The sequence below is a fragment of the Chiroxiphia lanceolata genome, chromosome 12 (genome assembly GCF_009829145.1).
Source record: "Chiroxiphia lanceolata isolate bChiLan1 chromosome 12, bChiLan1.pri, whole genome shotgun sequence".
Lineage (NCBI taxonomy): Eukaryota > Metazoa > Chordata > Aves > Passeriformes > Pipridae > Chiroxiphia > Chiroxiphia lanceolata.
Window position 1 is genome coordinate 8633595 of NC_045648.1, and position 22210 is coordinate 8655804.

At 40.6% G+C, this 22210-nt stretch overlaps 1 protein-coding gene across 3 annotated transcripts in view; it reads right to left on the reverse strand.

The window, feature by feature from the left end:
- Positions 1–22210, reverse strand: part of CTXND1 (cortexin domain containing 1) — a 34316-nt gene that overhangs the window by 9309 nt on the left and 2797 nt on the right. Inside the window, exon 2 of one of the 3 annotated variants that reach the window (XM_032700701.1) lies at positions 8421–8432. The exons of the other annotated variants lie outside the window; for them this stretch is intronic. The gene's annotated coding sequence lies outside the window, so the exon portion shown is untranslated. The remainder of the gene's footprint in view (positions 1–8420; positions 8433–22210) is intronic. 3 annotated transcript variants of the gene reach the window in all.

The window sequence follows — 22210 nt, forward strand, 5'->3', positions numbered from 1 at the left end:
AGACATCATTTACGAGTGCCCAAAAAGTTCAAAATTAATAAATACATAAATCAGTTGGGAGAAAGTTTTAAAAATTGCTGTTGCACAGCAACATGTTTCCTTCTTACATAGGCCTGTGGCAAGAATAATATTAATCTTTATTGAGAAAAAATGCAGCATACACTTAAAATAACTGTGGGCTGCTTGTAATTTGAGAGCATCCTAAATCAAATAATCGTTTCTCTTGCACTTAAGGAGTATGTGCAATTACTTGTTAACAAAAGATAAAAAAAGAGATGGTTGTGGTTGGCAGCAAGTTGCTGTTTAGAGCTATTGAGTGAAGTGATGGACAGTTGGGATCTGGAGTGAAAAGTGCCTCCAGTCTCCTAAAGATCAACTTGTGTGGATAATCCTTAAATAAACTTTGCTGAAGTGAGAGCCTGAGAACATCTAGGAATCTTTCTCAGAGATAGGAAGTGGTAGAAAAGTGGGGTAAGAATCTGTGATGGACCTTATGAGTTGCTGGTTGTTGGACCCAATAGTGGGAAGTGCTTGGAATTAAGTAACATATATTAATTAAAAAAGGGCAGGTAAGCCAGGAGGGGGTTGTGATGATGTCTTTGTATTGATTCCTTTGCAATCCATAGGGGAGCAGGAGAAGAAAGGCCATCCAATGTTCCCTCAGACCCCAGCTCAGGGGCTTTGCTACATCTCCTGTGCTGTCCTTGGCTGACCAGGATCTGAGCAGTGGGTGAGCCAAGAGCCCAGTTCATCCCTTGAGAAAGGAGCTCTGTGTCTCCTGTGTGTGCTGCAGGGACAAGTTCCCTGTATGTTTGTGCTGTGGTGTGAGAGCTGCAGGGATTTTGTAAGGTGGTTCAACCAACCCATCCTCCTTGCGGCACTGGCTTCCCCCAGGGGCTGTGGGGAACTTTGTTTCATCCTTTAGTAGATAATGCCAGGAAAACACAAAGCAATACCCGTGGTATGCAAAGTTTAGATGAGCTTGAAAAGGAACATCTGTCTGCAGCAGGACCACCCTTCATTCAATGCTTGTTTTGATAAGGGGGCTGAAGCTGCTTTCCTTATCACTGCTGTGACTCACAGTGTGTGCATCCCCTTTCATCATGGAGAGTGACAAAAGTAAAGGAGTCTTAGAGAAACAAATGGATTTGGCTTTTAAGCCATGGCTTGTGAGGTCTGAATAGATATGATATAAACTTATTTTAATGGAGTATCTGCTTTTTAAACTCTCTGCTGTTTAAATCCTCTGAAAGGAGAGAAACATGCCTGTTGGTCCTATCAGTTATTTTATAAATTAAACCATGGCTGTTAGCCAGGAGAACTTTCAGCAAAGCAATGAAAAAATTTTTCAGTGCAGCAAAGCTGACAGTGTCTGTTCCTTTTCTGAACTGGTTTAATCTGAGGAGGAGGGTGAGGATGTATGTTTGTAACTTGTGCTCACACTTGTAACTTACTGTGCCACTGCTCTGATTCTTTGTGGCGATCCAGTCGGAGGTGTGATGCCAGCTGAACATCCGATCTTAAATTGAAAAAAATCTTGCAAAGGAGTCTTAAAGACTGAATTAATAAGCTCTGAGATGTAGTAGGAGTATGGACTTGACTGCAAAGCAGGACATGGTGTTAAACACTGTCAGCATCTGTTGCCAGGTCACTGGGCAAAAATTGACCCACAGAAGGAACAGCCCCAGAGGCCAGAAATATTGTTGGGTAAGGATGAGAAACCCTTAGAAAAGATTAGTAAAAACAGCCCTACTTAAACAGATTTCTCTCCTCACTGGTATGAGGAATTGGAACTAAAAATAATTGAAGATCTGAAATGAAGAGTTAAGGGGCCCAGGTGATCTGAGTGAGTTTAGATTAGGGCTGTTTCAGGGAGCAGTGGTTTGTGCTATGTGAGACACCCAGAGAAGCTCACTGCTGTTCCCCTCTCCAGCTGGAAAGCCAGAACTGTTGCAGCATGTTAGCTAATTTTGGTTCTAATTTGCCAACAAGGGAAGTAGAAATATCATTACTAGTTATTCCCTGTTTTCTTTCCTCAAGAGAACAGTTTTTCTCTTGTTACTAAAAGAACTGGGAGAATGAAAATTGGCCTGTTTTCAGAGACACTGAGTGCCTCCAGCACCATCTGGAACCAGTGCAAGCAGCCAAACAGCTCAACATCACAGAAAATCTTCCCATTTTCAGACCCCTCCCCCCCCATCCTCACAGCTCTGCACGTGAATGCAGCACAAAAGCTTCTTTCTGATGAAGATCCAGTTGGCACCCACATAAACTATATTTTCCACTGTCTCCCAGCAGGGATGGATCGCATCTTCCTTCAGAGGGAGGCCAGATGATTTTTATTACAAATGAACCAAAACCTTGAGTCAGGACATGCATTACATTTTCCATGACAGCACTGGCTGGAGTGAAGGATCCTGATAAGAATTTAAGGATAATTGAACTCTAGTCTATAACTCTGTAGGTAGGTAACAAATATAGCAGCCTCCAAATTTGGCGTGTCACTGAGCGAGGCCGGGAGAAAGGATAAATGGCCCATTGCTCAGACGAGCGAGGATCAGTCAGGATCCTGAGTCTGAGTCCCAGCTGTTCACTGTCTCTGCCTCTTGTCCTTCCCAGGACGTGTGGGCAATATCTGTTGTAGTAAATCAAATGTGTCCAAGACTACTTTTTGGCATCAAGACTGGCTGGTAAAGAGCAATACACGCAAATGGGGGCAAACTTTTTAGCAGGGTCTGTTGTGATGAGACAAAGGGTAATGGTTTTAAAGTTTTGATTTAAAACAAACCAGGGATTATTTGGATTAGATATAAGGAAGAAAATTTTTACAATGAAGGTGGCGAAACACTGGCACAGGTGAAACACCACAGAGAGGTGGTGGATGCCCCATCCCTGGAAATATTCAAAGTCAGGTTGATGGTGCTCTGAGGAACTTGATTTAGTTAAAGACATCATGACCCACTGCAGGGGGGTTGGAGCTAGATGACCTTTAAAGTCCCTTCCAACCCAAACTGTTCTGTGATTCTACAAAATACTGTTAAGCTTGACCTCTGTGACAGGTTATGTTATAATTTGGTTATATGGAGGGATGGCAAATTAAACTTGTAAACTCTGAGTATCTTTTAGTTGCAGAATGTATTTATGAGAAGTGCCAGATGGATGGGTGTAAAATGCAGTTTATGTTTAATCAAAGGCAGAGAACAGTCAAAAATTATCTCTGAGAATGGTGAAGCAACAGACCACTTTCTGACTGGGATTTAGTGGCATGAGGTGGGGAGAATACTGATTTAATGACCACCAGCACAGCCTGACATTGAAGAGCTGTCCAAGAAGTGAAAAGCCACCTGATGACTCTTACCCTGGTTGTCATTCCTGTTTCTGGGTCATGTTCTCTGGATCACCTTTAGGTGAAATCCTCAGGCACTCGTGCCCTGGGGGGCTGCTGCAGGCCAGGCTGTGATGTAGCATCCCTGCAGCAGCTCTGATTGGTGCTAGTGATGGCTTTGGCCGTAGCTTTTCCTGTGCTTGGGATTTTGGAGGTGATTAATGCCTTTTCATTCCCTCCTTCCCCCAGAACCCAGTCTGTATTAATGATAGTACCAAGTATAAGCACAGCCTGAGTGTTACCTGTGTTTCTACATGTTTTTTTTTCTGATCATGCTCTAACTACGTGTGCATCACATCAAGAAAGGTCCTTTCCTCAGCTGGAAGCTCATTGACTTTTCTATAAAACTTGTAGTCAGAGACACTCTTTAATTAAGACTGTACTGAAAAGGGCTTTGATTCCAGACATGTATTACAGCCTGATGTTGTTTTCTCTGTCACTGCAGCAGATTATTGGAAGTGTAGTCCTTGATTAAAAAGATTGTGTACAATTACATTCCATCTCCACATCTTCAGCTGGATCAGTAGCTTGTCAGTGGGTCATTGGGAATCAGACTGCCAGAACCTTTGTACATGTTCAATTTACAAAAGACTGTTTTTGGCACAGCACCCAACAGTCCCAGACAGCCAATACTTTATTAATGCGCCATTAGCCACAAGGAACATTTTTAAGTGAACCTAATGTACAGGGAGCGACGAGGGCTTACCTGGACTGACTCAGCAGTTTGGAAGGTCTTTTCTCCCTTGCAGAGATCACACTGACTTCTTCACCCCCTTGTAGCCACTCTTATTATTTTGGTTTCTGGTGGACTGGGTTCACTGGGGTTTGAAAGCAGGTCAGTGTGCTGAGGAATAGATACCCAGTATTAGGGAGTTCTCTTTAGAATAACTGAAATGGTCAAAGGGATGATTAGTTGCTTTATAAGTGTTTGAAGAGGATGGGACTCTTGAGTTTGGAATAAAGGTGGCTTTTTGAGTTGGATGAGATATGGATGACAGGTCCATAGACCCTGAAAGTACTAAACAGAGATCTTCCCTCTGATACAGCAGTTGTGGATGTCAGAGGACGGGCTGCCAGAAGTGGCCAGGCTTACACAGTGCTCCTAGAGAGCATCTCCTCTCGGTAGTGCTGAGCTGGACAGACCACTGGTCTGACCCAGCAACAGGTTTCTTAGGTTCTTATTTCTTGGATTGCTACTGCTTTCCAGCTACCTCCTGGTAACTCCCCTTAAGAAAACAGAAGATATTTAAGGTCTGCTCCAATTTCAGCTTCAATCTCTATTTGTATCAGTAAGTAATATAGCTCTAATACTTTTAAAACCAGACACTGATCTTTGCTTCTAGTTTAACTTTGTCTCTTTATTATCAAATATATTTATATTCAGTACAGTAATGAGATTCCTCAAAGCTTTTTCATGCATGAAAGGAAACTAAACTCAAACAGCTCAGTCCTATGAATAATAAGGAGAAATGTGTCCCATTGGGTCTCTGCTTGTCCCCTGACTTGTATTCCTTTATTGTCACAGGCTCATTTTATGTCCATGCTCTTGGAGGTTTAGTTAATTGCAAATGCAGGCAATGGAGAGTTGTCTTGCAGCACTCTTGACTTTGGACCAGAAGCAAGTACACATCTAAGAGATAGAAATTACATCCCCAAATCTGTGTGTGCTGAAAAAGAGAGAATTACCTTTGAGCCTCATCTCTCCAGACATGTAACTCAGTACAGATCATCCAGCCAACGATCTGTAAAACTACGCAGGGAGCAAGATCTGATGATACTATCAGGATTAACTAAATTTTCCTACCTCCTTTGGTGTACATCTGTGTTAAGATTTATATTAGGATAGGAACTAAAGGATTGCAGTCATACCTCAACACAGAACTAGCCTTTTCTAAGGCAAATTTTCATATATGCACAAGTGCAGATATGAAATAGGTTTTTTTTGACTAAGTACTCTTTCTTTCCCCTTGAACTGTTTTCTCTGCAAGGTCTTCTTGATGATCCTAGTGCTGAGCCTCACAGTACAGAGTGACTCCAGATCTCCCACAGGTTCAATGTGCTGCAGCTGAGCCTGGAGCATCTGGAAAGACAGGACACTCAGCTCAAAAGCAGACCTTGCTTTTCTGTTGCTCAGCTGCAGTTCTGCCTGGTGCTGTTCCATCATTACTGTGCTCAGAAGCTGCTCCTGCTCGTGTGCCAGCAACAGTCAGACCGCTTAAAACAGGGTTTTGATGGAGGAGGGGGATAATGAAGTGGCAGAAAGAGATTTGTAATTCCATTGTGGTTCAGCATAGGCCTTCTTTTAGAAGGCAAACAAGGGCAACTGGTTTTCACTTGTTCTGCAGAGTTTCTGATTCACAGAAATAACAAAACCTCTGATTTTCTCCCCTGTTATTGGTTGCAGTGGTTGGGGGAAAATGCTTCCCTCTAAAAAAACCCAGCATTTTTCCTTTGGGTTGAAATCTCTGTGTAGGTACAGCCTGGGATGCAGTGATATGCAAGATGCTCAGGTTTTGTGCAGTGGGAGCTAACAAATGTCACAGGGATTCTCTATGACAGGACAAGGCAAAGAGTCATGTTTTGCTTCAAGTTGGCTATTTAGAGCAGGATTGTTCAAGTCACTTGTAACAGGGAAGCACAGACCTCAATTTTAGATGAGTTGAAGAGTCAACATTTCCAAAGGAAAGCAAATAAAATCATGTGACCTATTATTCTGAATAAGGTGAAACTAAGCATTAACTAAGAGTAATATATTAAGAAAAGATACAAGGAAGCTCCTTTACTAGCAGAAACCTCCATGCTGCCACTGTAATTCAAGTCTGTGCCTGACAGTGCTGTGCCTTCTCTTTGTCTGCTCTGCAAACTGAAGTTTGCAAATGGAGATTTCATCAAGATCTCTATCCATGTACAGTGACTGCACCCGAAGCTCTGAGGGTGGGGGTCAGATATGGAAAGTAGCCTGAGACTGCTATAAAATTTAGTTCTTGTAAATATGCCAAGCCTCAGAGTAGGAAAGACATGTAATTGCTGGTGGCTAATGAAGATGGAGTGCAGGAAGGAGGCTGGAGAGCCTGCTCACAAACAGCCTGATGCATGTCATGTTACCAAGGTCAGCAACCTGTGGTGATACCCAGAGTGAATAATTGGGCTTGTGTGGCAGATCTGCCTAAGGCACCCTTCCTGGGTTGAATGAACATTGCAACTGCAAACCATTGGAAAGCAGTGAGATGTACAGCACCAAGCTAGAAAATAGCACTTTATTGGCATGCTAAAATATGGTCTGCACATGGCTGGGTACCTCTCTTTGAATGACTTTTCCCTAGCAGAGAATAATGGCTGGCTTGTATTGACTTGACTGCGAGCATCCTTAAACTAAATTAGTTTTGAAAATGTGGGACTGGCAGTGGGTGGGTTGACTACTAGAGAAATTCTTTTAATAATAAAATGCCTCATAAAAATTGCATTGACTGCAACCAGGCAGACTGTGGGCAGCTAGAATTTTCTGATTGCTTCACCTTAACCCAGTGTTTTGGGGCTAACCAAAACACAAATGTCATCGTCCCTGTGGCAGATGTCCCCCATGAGCAGGAAAATCAAGAACAGCTTTATTATTCACATGGACATCTGGTGGGTCAGGGCTGAGGAGAGGGAGATCCAGTGTGATACTCAGAGTGAGTAAGGTTTGTGCTTCCAAGACATCTATATGAAATCAGTGGGCTGTATAGGCTGGCAGCCTACACTTGGCATTTCCCATATTGTGCGGTGATATGACAAGCACAAACTTTAACCCTCCTCCCCCTCAACTTTTTTCATCCCACACACTGACTCATTTCTGACTGTGCAATGAGAAAGACAGTGGAGTTTGTGCGTTGCTGGGTGGGTCCCCATGTCTGAAGGCACCACCTCAACATCTTCCAAGGCCTCCATAAAATCAGGTCTGAGAGATAAGCAGTCTCAGGAAATCCTGCTGAACTTTCTCTCTGAGGAAAACCTTACTGCCAGAAAGGATGCTCTGATGGGAACACTGCATTCCCAAACCAAATTGCCCTTGGTATCACCTCCCCTTCTCTGCCAGCTAATAAAACCCTAATTTTCTCAAAGGGAAGTCCAAGCAGAGTTTTGACTTTGAAAAATAAGTGCCAACAATTACCTGATGTTTGATATGGCCATTTCTATTTGATATGCAATATTAAAGTGTTTAAATATTACAGTAGCAGCATAAAAACTTACGCTTGACCACAAAGAATGGTGTCCAAATTATTCCTTTGGCATCTTCTATAGGTATAATTTGAAGTAAGTCTTCCAGTAGTCTTAAGTACTGATAGGCTGTCTTGTCCCAGCTCAAAACTTCTCTTAAGCTTATGAAGCAGTTTTTTGAATGCTGCACTGGAGTGGGTTTGTGTGTATTTTTTTCTTGGTGACCTACTGCAGTGGATACCAACCAAAGAATCTGCCAGGTTTCTTAAAAATATAACCTTGAAACTGTATTAGCAATCTGATGGTGAAATGTAGCCAGCCTATGCATATCTGTCCATCAAATGACACTGTAAGTGCCATGGTTAGGAATAAATGCAGATCTGTTTTTGAGAAATTGGGGGCATCCTTACTACACACCACTCTGGTACATGGACCTGCCAGTTTATGCTGCAGGGACTCCCCTCCATTCCCTTCTATTTCAGATCTTCTGGCAGAGCTAATTATGGTAGCAAGTGACTTGCATCAATGACATTCAGGGAACATGAGCATTTATGGGTTTGGGAGTTCTTGTGCACTGCCCTGAATTTCAGATGCAGTTTGTTGATTGTTGAAATGCACCTGACTGGACTGTCTTCATACATCGTTTCAAAGCAAAATAACTTGTCCTGTTTGCAAATTTTGCTTCTTCCAGTGAAAGTGTGATGGTTTGCTATTTATGTATGCTTAGGAAAACTTCACTATATATTCACTCTTTTTACTGCCAGTCTGTTGGATAACTAATAGTCTCAGAGATGTGCTCTGTTATAGACAGGGACTCTCTCCTTTAAGCTTCAGAAACAACATTGCTTTTCTAACCCTAAAATCTTAGCCTGGGAACTGGATGGAGGTTCTTTGCTACCTCATGAATCACCATCCTGGGAATGATTCCGCACTGGAACTTGGAACAGTCTAACAATTCAGGAGCCAGGAGACATCCTAGCTCCTCCACACACCCTGGCCTTACATATGGTGTTGCTGCATTGCTACTGGATATAAAAAGCCTACAGGATCTGTTTCAGTCAGGAAGCAGCTGGGACTGTGAATGCAGATGAGAAGTAGACTCAATTCACTCAAGTAAAATGAGGTCAATAGAAAACGAACATTATTTTCCTGTCTATAATTGCATTTTAAGTACATAATAAGTAGACGATGGTAACTATGTGCTAAAGAGTCCAACTGTTATTAATTGACTAAAATAGCTTTTGAAGGCTGTTCTGTTACGGATTTAACACAACATGGTGTTATACTATTGCACCAGGATGAGTTTGCAGTTAACAAAGTGTCTCTTCTCTGGGTCAGGCAGCTTTGAATTAACATGGTTTTCCACAACTCAGATAGTATCACTTGGTACTGACTGTCACCTGCCTTTGCCCCACTGACCTCAATTGAGGGGCAATTGCAATATATCAGCACCAAAATCCTGCTGTCTCCCATGTGAGCTGGAGGAATCTTTTCCAGTGGTTAATGTTAAGTTCAGCTGCTAGAAAGAAGCAGAGGTTAGTGGTTAGACATGACAAGTTAGTGGTTAGACATGACAAGCTGGGGGTATTGTGCCCAGCTCTTCTCTGTATTTCCTTCCCTCTACCCCAATGCCAAATCTCTGGTATAAAAATCTATGTTGTTTCACCTCAGTCAAAAGCATTAAGAAATTTCCCCCTTGACAACCCAGAGCAGGTCTGGGAGTAACACAGGGAGACACTTTGAGTGACCCTCTGAGAGAGCACAGGGTCAGCCACACCAGCAAACTGCAGGGGCTCTGCCAGGAAGGGGAGAGTGATGGATGGTTTGGGATGGAGAGGTGGAAATAATCATTTATCCCAGGTCATCAGGGTGAGGGTAACCATGTCTGACTCTGTCCTGGTAAATAGTGCATTGACTTACAGAAGCATGGGGAGATGGGAACTGAGTTTCTCCTCTGTGGGCTCTTCAGACCTGGGACTCCATCTGTTCTGGGCTTACATTTCGTGTCTCAGAGATGGGGAAAAAGTAGGTATTTTCTTTGTAAGATGAGATAGGAAAATCAAGTCTGTTTTCTCTGTCTGTGCATGGAATATACATAGACAGATGCTCCTAATATTGGAAAAGTAGTTTTCTGTAGGGTCCTAGAATGAAAACATTATTTATCCTACCCTTGTCTAGAATTAAGGCTTTTGTTCTCCAGCCAGAGAATGAGGAGTGCACTTCTGAAGTGTCTTGAAGTTGGCTGCAGTACAGGTTGCTCAATATTAATTAAAAAAACATAATAACAGCATAATCACCACAGCAATACCAGCCCAGTGTTTTATCTCACCTTTTTAAACAGACTAAATAAATCACTGACTTAATAATTTTCCATGAAGTAGCGTGGCAACCACTTCAGTTCACTGGCACTCACGCAGACAGCAGAGTCCTGGTGGAACTTGAACACCCACATTTGAAAAGGCAGCATCTCTGCATTTTGTCTTTTAATTGTAGAGCCTTAAATCACACAGCCCATCTAGCTCTAGGCTCTCTGTCTCAGCTGTATCTTATGTTAACCTGTTGTCAAAGCAAATTTGATTTGCAAATATACAAGAGATGGGGTGATATTTTAATTTTAGATCACTTATCTGAATGCAATTTTCACATAAGGATTTAAGAACATGCCTGGCTTTAAATAGGTCCTCAGGGTGGCCCTGAGAATAAAACACTAAGGATAAGATATATAATTGCATTCAGATTCCTGAATTCTTGTAGACTTGAATAAGAACAGGGATTCCTAGGAAGGATTCAAGAACCAAACTATTCCTATGCCTCTGACTTTTAACCTAAGTCCAACTAATACTATCAGATTTGAATTCGTGCCCCAAGTATGTGCCTGGTTTGCTGGGTGGCACCTAGAACAGATCGTACATTGCAGTCTCTGGACTGGATATGTTGCTTCTCCTCCCAATCTCTACCTCTGTTTTTGAATATCAAGGCAGAAAATTGAAGCATTGCTAATTACAAGCTGGAAGGAACTTTTAAACTCTGAAAATTAATGCATTTATCTGAAATCCTCCTTGGAATTCAGATTATTTCCTCATATCTCAAGAAAGAGTAACCATCTCTTTCCTGTAGGTCAATGTGTATGAATTAATCTAAATCCATGTGACAAATTATATGAGATGGAGCTGAACAAAAAAATCGTAAATCTGTGCTGACCAGGCATATTTTCAAAAAAAAAAAGGCTTAAAATAACCTGCTTAGTAAATGAATACAAAGCCTTTGACATCATAGGTGCTTCAGACTAACATCCACGGAGCTGGTAAAATGGAAGTTTGTCATCCTGACTATTAAATGGAAGAAAGGTCAGAGGAATTAATTAAGCAAATATATAGCAAGCCTGACCTAGCAGTCATTAGAAACTCAAATCAATGGGTATTTGTCTTGCAGGACAAAACCATTACTGCTTACAGTAACATTAAAGAAGTGTGGACTTGGACCAAGTAGATAGAAATCTATTTTGGAAGGCTTTTCTTCCTAGCACAGGACCTTTTCAAGAGCATTTACCTGGACTTTTCCATTTTGGAACTGAATGGCAAATTCTATCCCACAGTGACTGAGACCACAGCCTCATATAACCCCTTCAGTAGCATTTTCCCTAAACAAGAACCAGTTTGTCAGCCTCTGACCTTATCACTATGAAAGCCAAAGTTCACGTACCAAAAAGAGAACTCCCTGGGATAAGCCTTTGACCAGAGTTGCAACAAGTTCTGTTTTAAGTTTCAAACTCCAGTGATGTTAGTAAATGACAAAACCAGCCTTAGCTCCTGAGATGTGCCGAAGTTCACGAATGGCAGTTCTTTCACTGTCAGAACTCAGAAGCCGGAGTTCCACATTTTTATTTGGGAGATATGCAATAAATAATATCAATACCAATGGACTTGCATGTGCATTTTCAGCCTTATTTTGCATCTTGGTGAGATGTTGCTGCCAGTTTTGATCATGTAGGATTGTGTCTACGTTGTCTCTGAACCCTTTCCAAGGATGGCAGTCATCTCCAGGCTCCTGAAAGAGCAGAGTATCCTGCTTTTATTGCTCATTCTATCACAGGCTGCTCTTAGGTCAGTGAATGATTTCTCTGTGTATTTAACAGGACACAACATTGGTAACTGCCGTTAGATGTTTCAAGCGCTAATCTTTTAAGAAGAAAAACTATTTAGCTTTCAGATTCATTTGCTTATACCCTAAATGTTGCAGGACTCTAATTGTAGATATAGTTCACCAAATGCTGGACTTGGTGACAATAATGCAATCTGGGACCGTTGCACTGGAAGCACTGAGCAGTAACAGGGAATAAAACTTCTCCCTAGTTGATGTGATTCAGCTGTAGATAAATAAGTACTATGTGCTTTGGACATTCCCTATACATTCTGCTTCAGTGGTTCCCTTCCTGTTATTTTGATATATTTTTTTTTTCTGGCATAAACTTAACATAAGACAGTGCTGTGCAGACTTGATAACCTCAAGGAATTATTTGGGACACAGTGATCTAGGCATAATTCTGTCCTCATTTATCCCCATAAACAACAAAGTCCATAAATCACCTTCCATCTGCTTTGGCATGCAGTGGCACTCAGGAAAATGCAATGCAGAGCTCTCCATCATGCAAATGTAGGCTGGGGCCCTGTGGTCAGTTAAGTCAGCAACATGAAGGCTTGCTTCCAAACAGCAAGCAGAGAAAACCACAAGAGGAAATCTCGATTCCTCCTTCCTTTCTTATTTTTATTTTTGTGTATATAAAAAAACCCCAAACAAACCAAATCACACAAAACAACACACGCACATACTAGAGCATCTATCTATCGATCTGCCTCTGCCTTAAAACCATCCTTTTCCTCTTTTGACACCCTCTGAGGTTGGTGAATTTTATGAATCCTCTCTTAAAATATGGGAGAACTGAGCTCTGTATGATGCCAGCTTTTTTTGGGGGGCGAGGGGGGTGTGGAGGGGAGTGGTGGTGGTGTGGGGTTTTTAAGAGAGAAATATTTTTAAGGGTTTGACTCTGGATACCTAAGTGATTCTCCATTCTGTCCAGAAAGTTTAAAGTCAAAACTATAATATTTGGCTGTTAATGTAGCAAATTAGGTGAGCAGGGTGTTGTACTGCTGCGATTTGAGCACTTTGGAACCGCTGAGGCATGTTAAAATACTTTGATACCATTTGATGAATAATAAATGTATTTATTATTGCTATGCCACTCAAGCAGGGAAAACAACATCAGCTTGCATGGAAATATGTCAGCAACTGCTATGCAGCAAAGAGAAGCTGATTATATACAAATCTTTCCTGTGGCTGGCTTAGAAATGTTTTCTTGAGTGCCTTTTGCTCATAATTCCTTCCTCTTTGCAAAGGAGAATTTTGGTTTTCCCTCTTTGCATGCACTTGCACTTCCTTGCCTTTTTTTAGTTCCAGCAACTGTAAACTATCCCTTCATCCTTCTTTTCTGTAACCTGGTGAAAAAGTGCTTTTATTCCTTCACAATTTCCTTTTCTAAACAGCAGCCAGCAAGGACTTTATGGAGCACTGATTTTCGCAGCACCCTTTCAGTGTCCCTGTAGTTGTTCTGCTGTACAAGCAAATGCAGCGTATTTTGAGAAGGATCAAAATTACCCCAGGTTTTCTGCTCTGTGCTCATGCTAGTGTTTTAAACATAGTTTCTCAGAAAGTTACTGAGATTCAGAAGTACATAAAAAAAGAGATATATGGAATTATCTTCTCCATTTTGATGTGATTGTTATTCATTCAAACACACTCTCATCCGCTAAACGTGGTTTTTTACACGACCTTTACTAGTTATTTAAAACTCTGCTTACCAGTTTGTTTATGGGCTCAATAAGTGACATGTTAATCAAATACAAGTTTATATTAGCCAGAGCTGTGGAGGGAAATAAAGTGCTAATATAACCAGAAGAAACTATAAGAATAGAAATCAAAATTTTTGCCAAGAAAATCTGTTTAGAACTAGAATTCATCCTTCATACTTAGTTCTTGAAATCAGGGGCAAACTCATTAAGATAATCTTACAAGGAGATTAAATGGAAAAAAAAAAAGCAATAGCCCATGTTATACGAGAAAAGTAAAAAAAAAAAAAGTGTAGAAACTTGACAGTCCTCCTCCTTTTTCCTCTGATATGAACTGTAGTTAGAACATTGACTGATTTTTTTTTTTATTTCATGATAGTACAAATATGGGAGATCCTGGTTAAGAAAGCTTAATTCTGATTTCACTTATGTTAGTAAGTCGTGGATCAGACCTTGCTTTCCTCATGTTTGGTCTTCTAATATTATTCCTTATTTTAAAATTCTCTTTGATTTGGCTTTCAAGGTAAAGAATATGCTCAACAACAGCAGTGACATGGCACTGACATGCACTCTGGAGGACTGGCATAGGCATTTGAAGCCTTGTTTGCAGCTGCTCCTGTTTTCTCATCTCTCTTACAGCGGCACTGAGCAAAAATCCATTCTTTTAGACAGAAATGCTTTAATAATGGAGGAAAAACAAAAGTTTAGAATAGAAAGCTGTTGTTTGCTGCTATGAAGTAAGGTGGGAGATTAAATAATAGATCATGCACAGGAAAGGTTCAAAATTAATCTAATCACTCAAAAATGCTGAAGGAACAGCCGCTCTCATTTTCCCCTGCTGGTTACTACTCTGTTTTATGGCTTAAACTGCTCTAAAAAATGCTGACTTTCTCTATGCCATAGAACTTCCAAATATTTCAGAAAAGTGCTATTGGGCAGTTGTGTAATAAAATTAACGTCTGCTTGCAATCATATATCCTGCTGCTGTCCAAAGATCCTCTTTTCTCAGGACACCCAGTGAATTTAATAGAGCTGGGGAAGAAATTTTTCTTTTCCTGATCAATCTTATCACATTTCCCAGACATTCAATGGGTAGGACACTTTGTTGAATCATATGGCGAAGAGGGGAAAGGATCATATGATGAAGAGGGGAAAGAACAAGGAAAATTTTGTGGCCAAGGAACTGGGACTCTAGTTTGGTGCTTTAGAAGAATTCCTTCCAATACAGCCCTTTCCTCCCTGAGGAATAGGACACCTTGGTGGTGCTGCTCTAACTTCAGAGTAGGGCAATCCCGGTTTTCTTGCAGAAAACAGATTTGAAATGCCATATCAACTGTATTTGGTTATTGCCCATGATCTTTGCCCAGAGAAACAGAGATGGCAGTCCTTTGAGAGGTTCCCAGGGCTTCTCTGCCTCTTCCTCCCCATTTCTGAGGAGTTACCTGGAGTTATTACCTGTCGTGTGATTTTTCAGTTAAGGTTCTGTAACACCCTCTGCCTTGCAGCTGAAAAGATGCTTTCAGCTGATGCTGAGCCATTTGAGGAGCTCTATGTGCCTCCAAACAAGGCCACTTGGCCCATCTCAAATCTGGCCACTTCACTACCCTGGACATGCACAGACTCTGTGTCCTCCAGATGTGCTGTTCCCGTGCTTGCCACTGATTAATGTCCAGGATCTCCTTAGAACAGACCTAACCATGGTGTGAACTATTTTACATATCATGAAACTAGTATGAGCAGATGTGACTTGCAAGTGGAGGAAGAAAGAAAGTGTTGAAAGTAACAGGGTTTTTTTAAAAGGAATAAAAACCAGTAGGTGAGGCAGCACGAATTCCCGTAGTTTATTGTTTTTTCTTTGCAGGGTGACTTGCTCCATTGCCTCCTATTATGTTTACTAATGGGTAGCTTAAATTGTCAGTTAAGCTACCTCTCAATATAGCCAGAGGTTTTAAAGTAGGAACATAAGGAGATTACAGGAACAAATTGTCAGGAGAAAAGAAAGCTAAAGACAACGGTTCTGATCCTTATGCAAATAAGGAAACAAGACTTTCTTTACACAGAGTATCCCATTCTTACCAAATCCAACAGATAAAATTCTGCTAAAGTGCCAGTGTTATTTCCTTCTCTGATATTAATTTTAAAAAACTGCTGCAGGCATGGATGTTTTGCAGATACTTGCTTAAGGTACAAATAGTTTCCACATGTAAATAAGAAAATACAATATTTTCCTTGCTGGGAGATGGAAAATCACTTGGAAAATTCTTCTGCACTGTGTCCAAAATATCAGCAAAGCATTTGTGTACTTCAGTGTCCCAAGGCAATGTTCTGAGAATGATGCCAACCATCATTGATTTTCCTTTCGGAATGATTCCTTAAAAAACTATTTTCGTTTGAACAACCAAAAGAAGGCATGAATTATTCCCTTTCTCAACATTTCCATGTGCTCCTTCTCTGACAACTACCCACATAAAAGCTTTATCTTTGGGGGGTGAGTAGTAGGGCACGCAGAAAATCACAGGTTAGTACAAAAATGGTGGAGTGGATTTTTCAGCATGTGTGAGTTTTCTGACAGCCTCTAACGTTCCCCTCCCCACACTGGTGGTCACTTAATCCCTACACCTGAGAAGGGTGGGCTTCAAGACCACTACAAGTTCAGCTGGCTCAGTTAGACCTGGGATTACCCCTTTGTGACATTAAAATGTCAATAATGTATGCACCAACCTTGCCAAATCTCTCTCTGTCCTCTGCTTAGAAAGCATTGACTCCACAAAACCTCCTTTTAGATGCCAAATTCATTTATTTCAACTCCTGTTCTGGAGTTGGCTTCCAAACAGACTCCACAGCAGTTTGCTACAGCACTTGTTTCCAGTTGGCCAAGTTTGAAGTGCCCTGGAAAGGCTCATGTTTCCTGAAGATGAAAAAGTTTCTCTTTACTTCATTCACCTGAAAAAGTGGCTTTCAAAGCTGTGTCAGAGCTATTTCTAGCAAAGTTCATGTTGATGTGTTTCAGTTATTGCTATCACATAACACATAACGTGGCCGTAACTGCAGATGGGGTAGGGAACTTTTTATTAGCATATTACTTCCAATATAGTAGGGTTATGTTGCCAACACAGCAAGCAACCAAGGTCATCTATCTTTAGAATTTACCTCTTGTCGTCTGAGACAGAGTAATAGACTGCTTATGAGCTCTCAGTCCATCTTGGAAAACCAAATAAGTTTAAATCACTAAATCACAGAGTTCATAAAAAAAGCTCAGCCTAGGTTGGTTGCACCTGTGGTTTCCTTGCACAGCCAGTCTGTCACATTCAGTCTTAACCTAACTCCTGTGATTTTAGCTAAGAAGAATTCAGTGTGGTTCTCTGTTGCCAAACTGCCCAGTGAAGTCACTGGAGCACATGGACACGATTTTGAGGGTGGCATGTTTACATATTCACTTTAATTTTGAATCTATGGGGCCAGGTTGCTATGGTAACAATGGTACCTGTGGTGTAGATAAATGGTGAGTCTGATCCTTCATATTTACAAGTGATGGGAAGGCTGATAAGTTCCACCTACACACGTACAGCATGTCCAGATGTTTGAAACCCAGGGAAGTATCACAGAACAATTCGTTCCGTGCCCAGTACATGGATACTTCAGCATTAACCACAAGGAAAAAAAAAAAAAGAAGCCTAACAGACAGTTGAGGTGTTTGCTTATGAACAGTGTCTGTTTGATTAAATATCACCCGAAAACATAACATCACTTTTAAAGCTAGATCCCAGCTGCAGGGGAAGCAGAAGAAAGCTGTTCTGTTGAGTCAGACAGAAGGTTTTGGTGCAGTCTCTGCTGTATTTAATCTGTACTTCCCTTGCCCATGGGCTGGGGCAGAGGGCAGTGCTCGTAAGGTGCTATTGCTTCAGGTCTGCAAGCTCCAGGAGGGAAGTTCAGAGTATTGAAAACAGAAGAGGAATAGAAAAGCTCTGAGTGTTCTTTGTTTCATGAGAAACTTAGTCTATTCCTTTCATAATGTGGACAAACGCTACAAAAAGTTTGTGTTGTTTGTGGGTTCCAGTGGCTCTCAAGTCCTTCCTAGTTGCCTGTTTAGTGGGCAGCTTGTGGAAACCCCAAAGATGAAGCCAAAGATTTGCATCTGCATGTGTGTACATGTACATAACTATATATTAAATGCCCTCTCTATATTTTACTTTTATTCAACCCCTTACTCTTACAACCAGTGATGGTTTCTGTATGAATTGTGCTTCTTAACAGCCAGACAGTGTCCTTTTGAATCAGTCGTGGTGTCATGGGGTAGTTTTGGAGACAAATACTGATATCAGCCATTCCCTGACTTGTTGCTGTACATTTCTGTCCAGAAAGCTTGAAATGAAGCAGTGTATGAGCATTCCTCTTCCCGTGGCTGCTGCTGAAATGCTCAGCTGCTTTGGCAAGACAGACAGGTGTATTCAGCTGGGACCCATTCAGGTGACACGCTGCTTTTTCTCTTAAATTAAAGACAATAAATGCTTTAGCACTAAATACAGTTTAAGGAAACTTCATGTGGATATATGCTTCTTGCATTTTCCTTCCAAATCGTGACTTACTGGAGGTTTTTTGGGGTTTTGCTTCTTTTAGAGAACCTGCTTCATTTGTATGCACTTAGTATATCTTACCAAAATCTCAGGTTTACAGGGATTATATAAAGTAAATACTTAAAAAAAAAAGGATAAATTCCCTTGCTGCTTTTCTCTACATTTTGAGATCTAAGGATGTCTAAAGGGCTTTTTAAATCAAATCCCAGGCTATAGAGTACTATACAAAACACCCTCCCTAGGCACAGTATTTCTTCATGAGAAAAGTTATTCCATCTACTTAAATTCCATCTGTAACCAAATTTTATTTGTGCCTGTATTATGCTTTCATTTGTCTTCTAACATATTATTTCCTTTGTTCTACACATAATTTAAATCAAAACACTATTAGGAAACAACAGGATGGTAAATAAATTAATTGTCTACAACAGTCCCATTATGAATCTTTAATGTATGTGCAAGGACTTGGGCAAATAAAGGCCCTGAGGAGAGCTGGGTGTTTGCACAGCAGGGGCTGCTCACCATGGCCAGGGTTTGCAAGGTCACGATCTCCTGCAATTCTTTTTTCCTGCACCACAAGCAGCTGAACTTTTGCAAATGCCAAGTGGCTGTAGATTACCAAAAATACTGTCAACATACCTTCCATAGAAGTCTCTTAGGTTCTGATGCAAAGTCAGTGAGAGTCTCCTCATTGCCTTCCGCAGATTTGGGATCAACACCCAAAGCAGAAGGCAGATGGGGAAAAACTCCTTTACAGATGCAATTATGGGTTCTTTTTTTGTTTTGTTTTGTTTTTTTAACTTCCTATTAGCAACCTGTTTCCCATTCTCCAGGCAATTCTTAAGAGAGTTCATTACTAAGATCTGACAGGAAGTGAAAGCAGGTGTTTTCAAACAGGAGAATCTGCTTCTTCCCAGAAAATACCCATGGTGAACACGGAGATGAGAACTGTAAATGCTGTAATGGTGTGAGAGTCTGAATGGGAGAGAATAAAATGCTGGTCATCTTCAGTGTGCTGACCAAATACAGCACATGAAAAGAGCAAGGGGAGATCTTTCTGAATACTTTTGCAGCTGAACAAGGATTGGATCAGCTTTATTTGTGTATTTTCTTTCGGACTGCCTTTTGCTTGCAACTTGCAAAACTGCAGTGATGATATTGTGAACTCAGAGGCAGAATGTAATCCAGAAAACACTATTTTCTGGTGGTTTGCTGATGCAGACAGTAGAAAATCTCTCAATTTGTCTTCCTAGGAAACATTTCCACTGGCTGTAAGACACAAAGATGGGCATGTAAAATCGTAAACAAACAGCAAAAAAGAAAGCAACGTTTTTTGTAAAATTGTGATTCTATATATAGGGGTTATCTAACTTTTAGCCATGTGTGATTTTCATATGCAGTGATGCTTTTGAAGCTCAGCTGAAGTTACTGTGCAAGGATATAAAATTCCTTTTTCCAAAATGCTCTCATATGCTTCTAGATGAAATATTTGAAGCATAAATCCTAAAGAATCCCCCAAAATAGAAGACAAAATGAAAGCAAGGTGTTTATTTTTTCACAGTTCAGTCTTTTTGATTTGGTTTATTTGAGTTTCATGACTTTGAGTAGTTATGATTTGTCATTATTTGGACTTCTAATAATGGGAGATGCTTTCCTGACTAATCTTGCTGACAAAAATTGGCTCCTTCTGTGTTGAGAGCTAAGATTTCCTCCTCTTTTCAGTGCCACTGTTTTTTGAAGTCTCTGATGTGGCTTCTGGTTCTCACTAGGATTTTCAAAAATCACTTCCCTGGAAGTGTTCAAAGCCAGGTTGGATGGAGCCTTGAGTAACCTGATCTAGTGGAAGGTGACCCTGCATGTGGCAGAAAGGGGGATTAAGGCCCCTTTCATCCCAAACCATTCTGTGATTCTAGGATGGATCTCCTCCTAGCTGAGCAATGTTCAGACTGAGGGTGAATTCTAAACTAAGCTGGTGAAAATCCAGAAAAATTCTGCAACATATGGTGTGTTATGGTTATTTGGTAAGAAGTCATAGATATATTGGTGATGCTGACAAAGGGAATGGGAGCTTGAGTTTGAATATGGAAACAAAACTGGCTGGTGACACCAGCTATTTTAGACTGGTTTATAATACAAACTGAATGTGATGCAGTGCATTCTCCAGTAATCATGAAATCAATCAGACAGGGCAGGGAGAGAAATGGGAGGCTTTTCCACCAGATAATTTAAATTTGCTTGAGCGTAGGGTTCTTTACAGCCATCAGCACTGATTGAAAGTCTAAAGTAAAGCTTTGAAGGAAAACCTGTGATTTATGATAAAAAGAAATATGTAATTCTGTGTTTCTAGCAGAAGAAATGTGAGCATCTGTGTTTTCAACAACTTTCTGTCTCATTTCTTCATCTTTCCCTCTGAACAAAATACCAACTGACAAAGGGGATATGATGTTCTTCCTGTCTAGGAATCTCTCTGGCTGACTACCATGAATTCAGAGTATACATGGATAGGACCCCCAGAGGTTTTGTCTCCCCAGAGCTGGACAAAATAGATTTGAAACTCAAATGCCAAAATGATGCTGAGAAAAGGTGTGTGTCTCTGCAGCCATTGTTTAAGTACACTCTTGTTCAGTTCACATGCTGTTTCCTTTGTATTTGCACTCAAAATGAATGAAAACATTAATAAATGTTCCATGAAATAACTCCTGAAGATTCAGAGCTGAGCAAATGGCATTTGGAGTTTCTTCTGGATGTTTCAGTGAAAATCAGATATCTGATTTGTAGTTTGTTACTGATGATCAAGTTTGTCAGAATGCATATTTTCATAGCCTTATTTTAAAGTTCAACGTATTGAATTATCCTCCAAAAAGCCAGATGCCAGAATTCTTGCCTAAAGCTTTAAGAAACAGATATAGGAGGTGGTGGAATCACAAACTGGTTCTTCTGTGTCTTCTGGAGGTCAACTGCCTTACCAGGTGCACTTTGAAGGTACCTTGCAAATTGTAGAGTGTGATCTTTCTAATTCTGCATGGTTTTTGGGTGCATATCTTACCTTTTGAACAACACTTGAAAAAGGCAGGTACATTGTTTTTTGCTCCTGTTTAAAACAACAGCTCAGGCAGCAGGCTTTAGGAAGTTCTCAATCTTAGTCCTTTAATCCTCCTTGAATACTATTGCTTTACTCACAGTGGGTTCTGGGGTTTGTGTGGGTGTGGAAAGTGAAGTGAGTCATTGTGGCAAAAGAAATATCCTGAATTGTAGCTATTACAGAGTATTAAGCAATTGCCCTTGGTAAGAAGTGATAGTAGAAAATAACAGCATATTCATTTTGTTGTTAAAAATGGACTGTCTAACCATATATCTGAAAATCTCAATTAAAGTCAATCTTGATGCTCACAGTAGATAAGTATAATGAAGATTCTAAGAGATCTGCTTTCATACATATGAATAAAATAATTACTATGCAGAATATCTAAGTAGTTGACGCCATCAGAAAGTCTACCCTTGAACAACAAGAAAGGAAGAAAATGTCCTTTCTTTTGTAGTCAGAAAGAAAGTCTTGACTATGTATGTGGCACATTTTGGACGTCACTAGCTGTAAGATATATTTCTTTATAAACATGACAGCTCTACTAAGGATGGTACAAATATTCCCCGCTCTTGTACAAACACAGTTAAACTCCTCTCTTTGAGAATGTGCCGAGTGTCGTATCTTTTAATGTAACATCGTCTGCGCCGTTGGTTCCCGGTGCAACTGTGACACACGTTTTCACTGTGCTTTGAAATTATGCAGCATGTTTATCCACCCACTGTATATTCTTTTATGCAGTTTTGTACGGGAAGTTGTGTCTCTTGTACTTGAATGACACGATGGTGCAGTCGTATTTCATACTGTCAGGGAATGTTGTCAGTGCTTCTACACAGCAAAACCTGGTAGAAATACAGTGGTGCGAATTAAAGTAGTTGAGGCGACTACAAATGTTAAGCAATTACTCTTCATTAATTAAATTCACTTGCTACTCATTACTGGTAGTATAGGATAAAATTAGTAAACTTCCCTTTGTGTGTATCTCTCCGAGGTTGCAATGCAATAAAAGGGACTTGACTTCCAAGGAAAAGCTCCTGCCAGTGTTACTTACAGACAAGATGAAGAAGTGAAAACGTTTGTTTACCAATATACTTACTCTAGACTGGGAAATTAGATTTTATTCCTAATG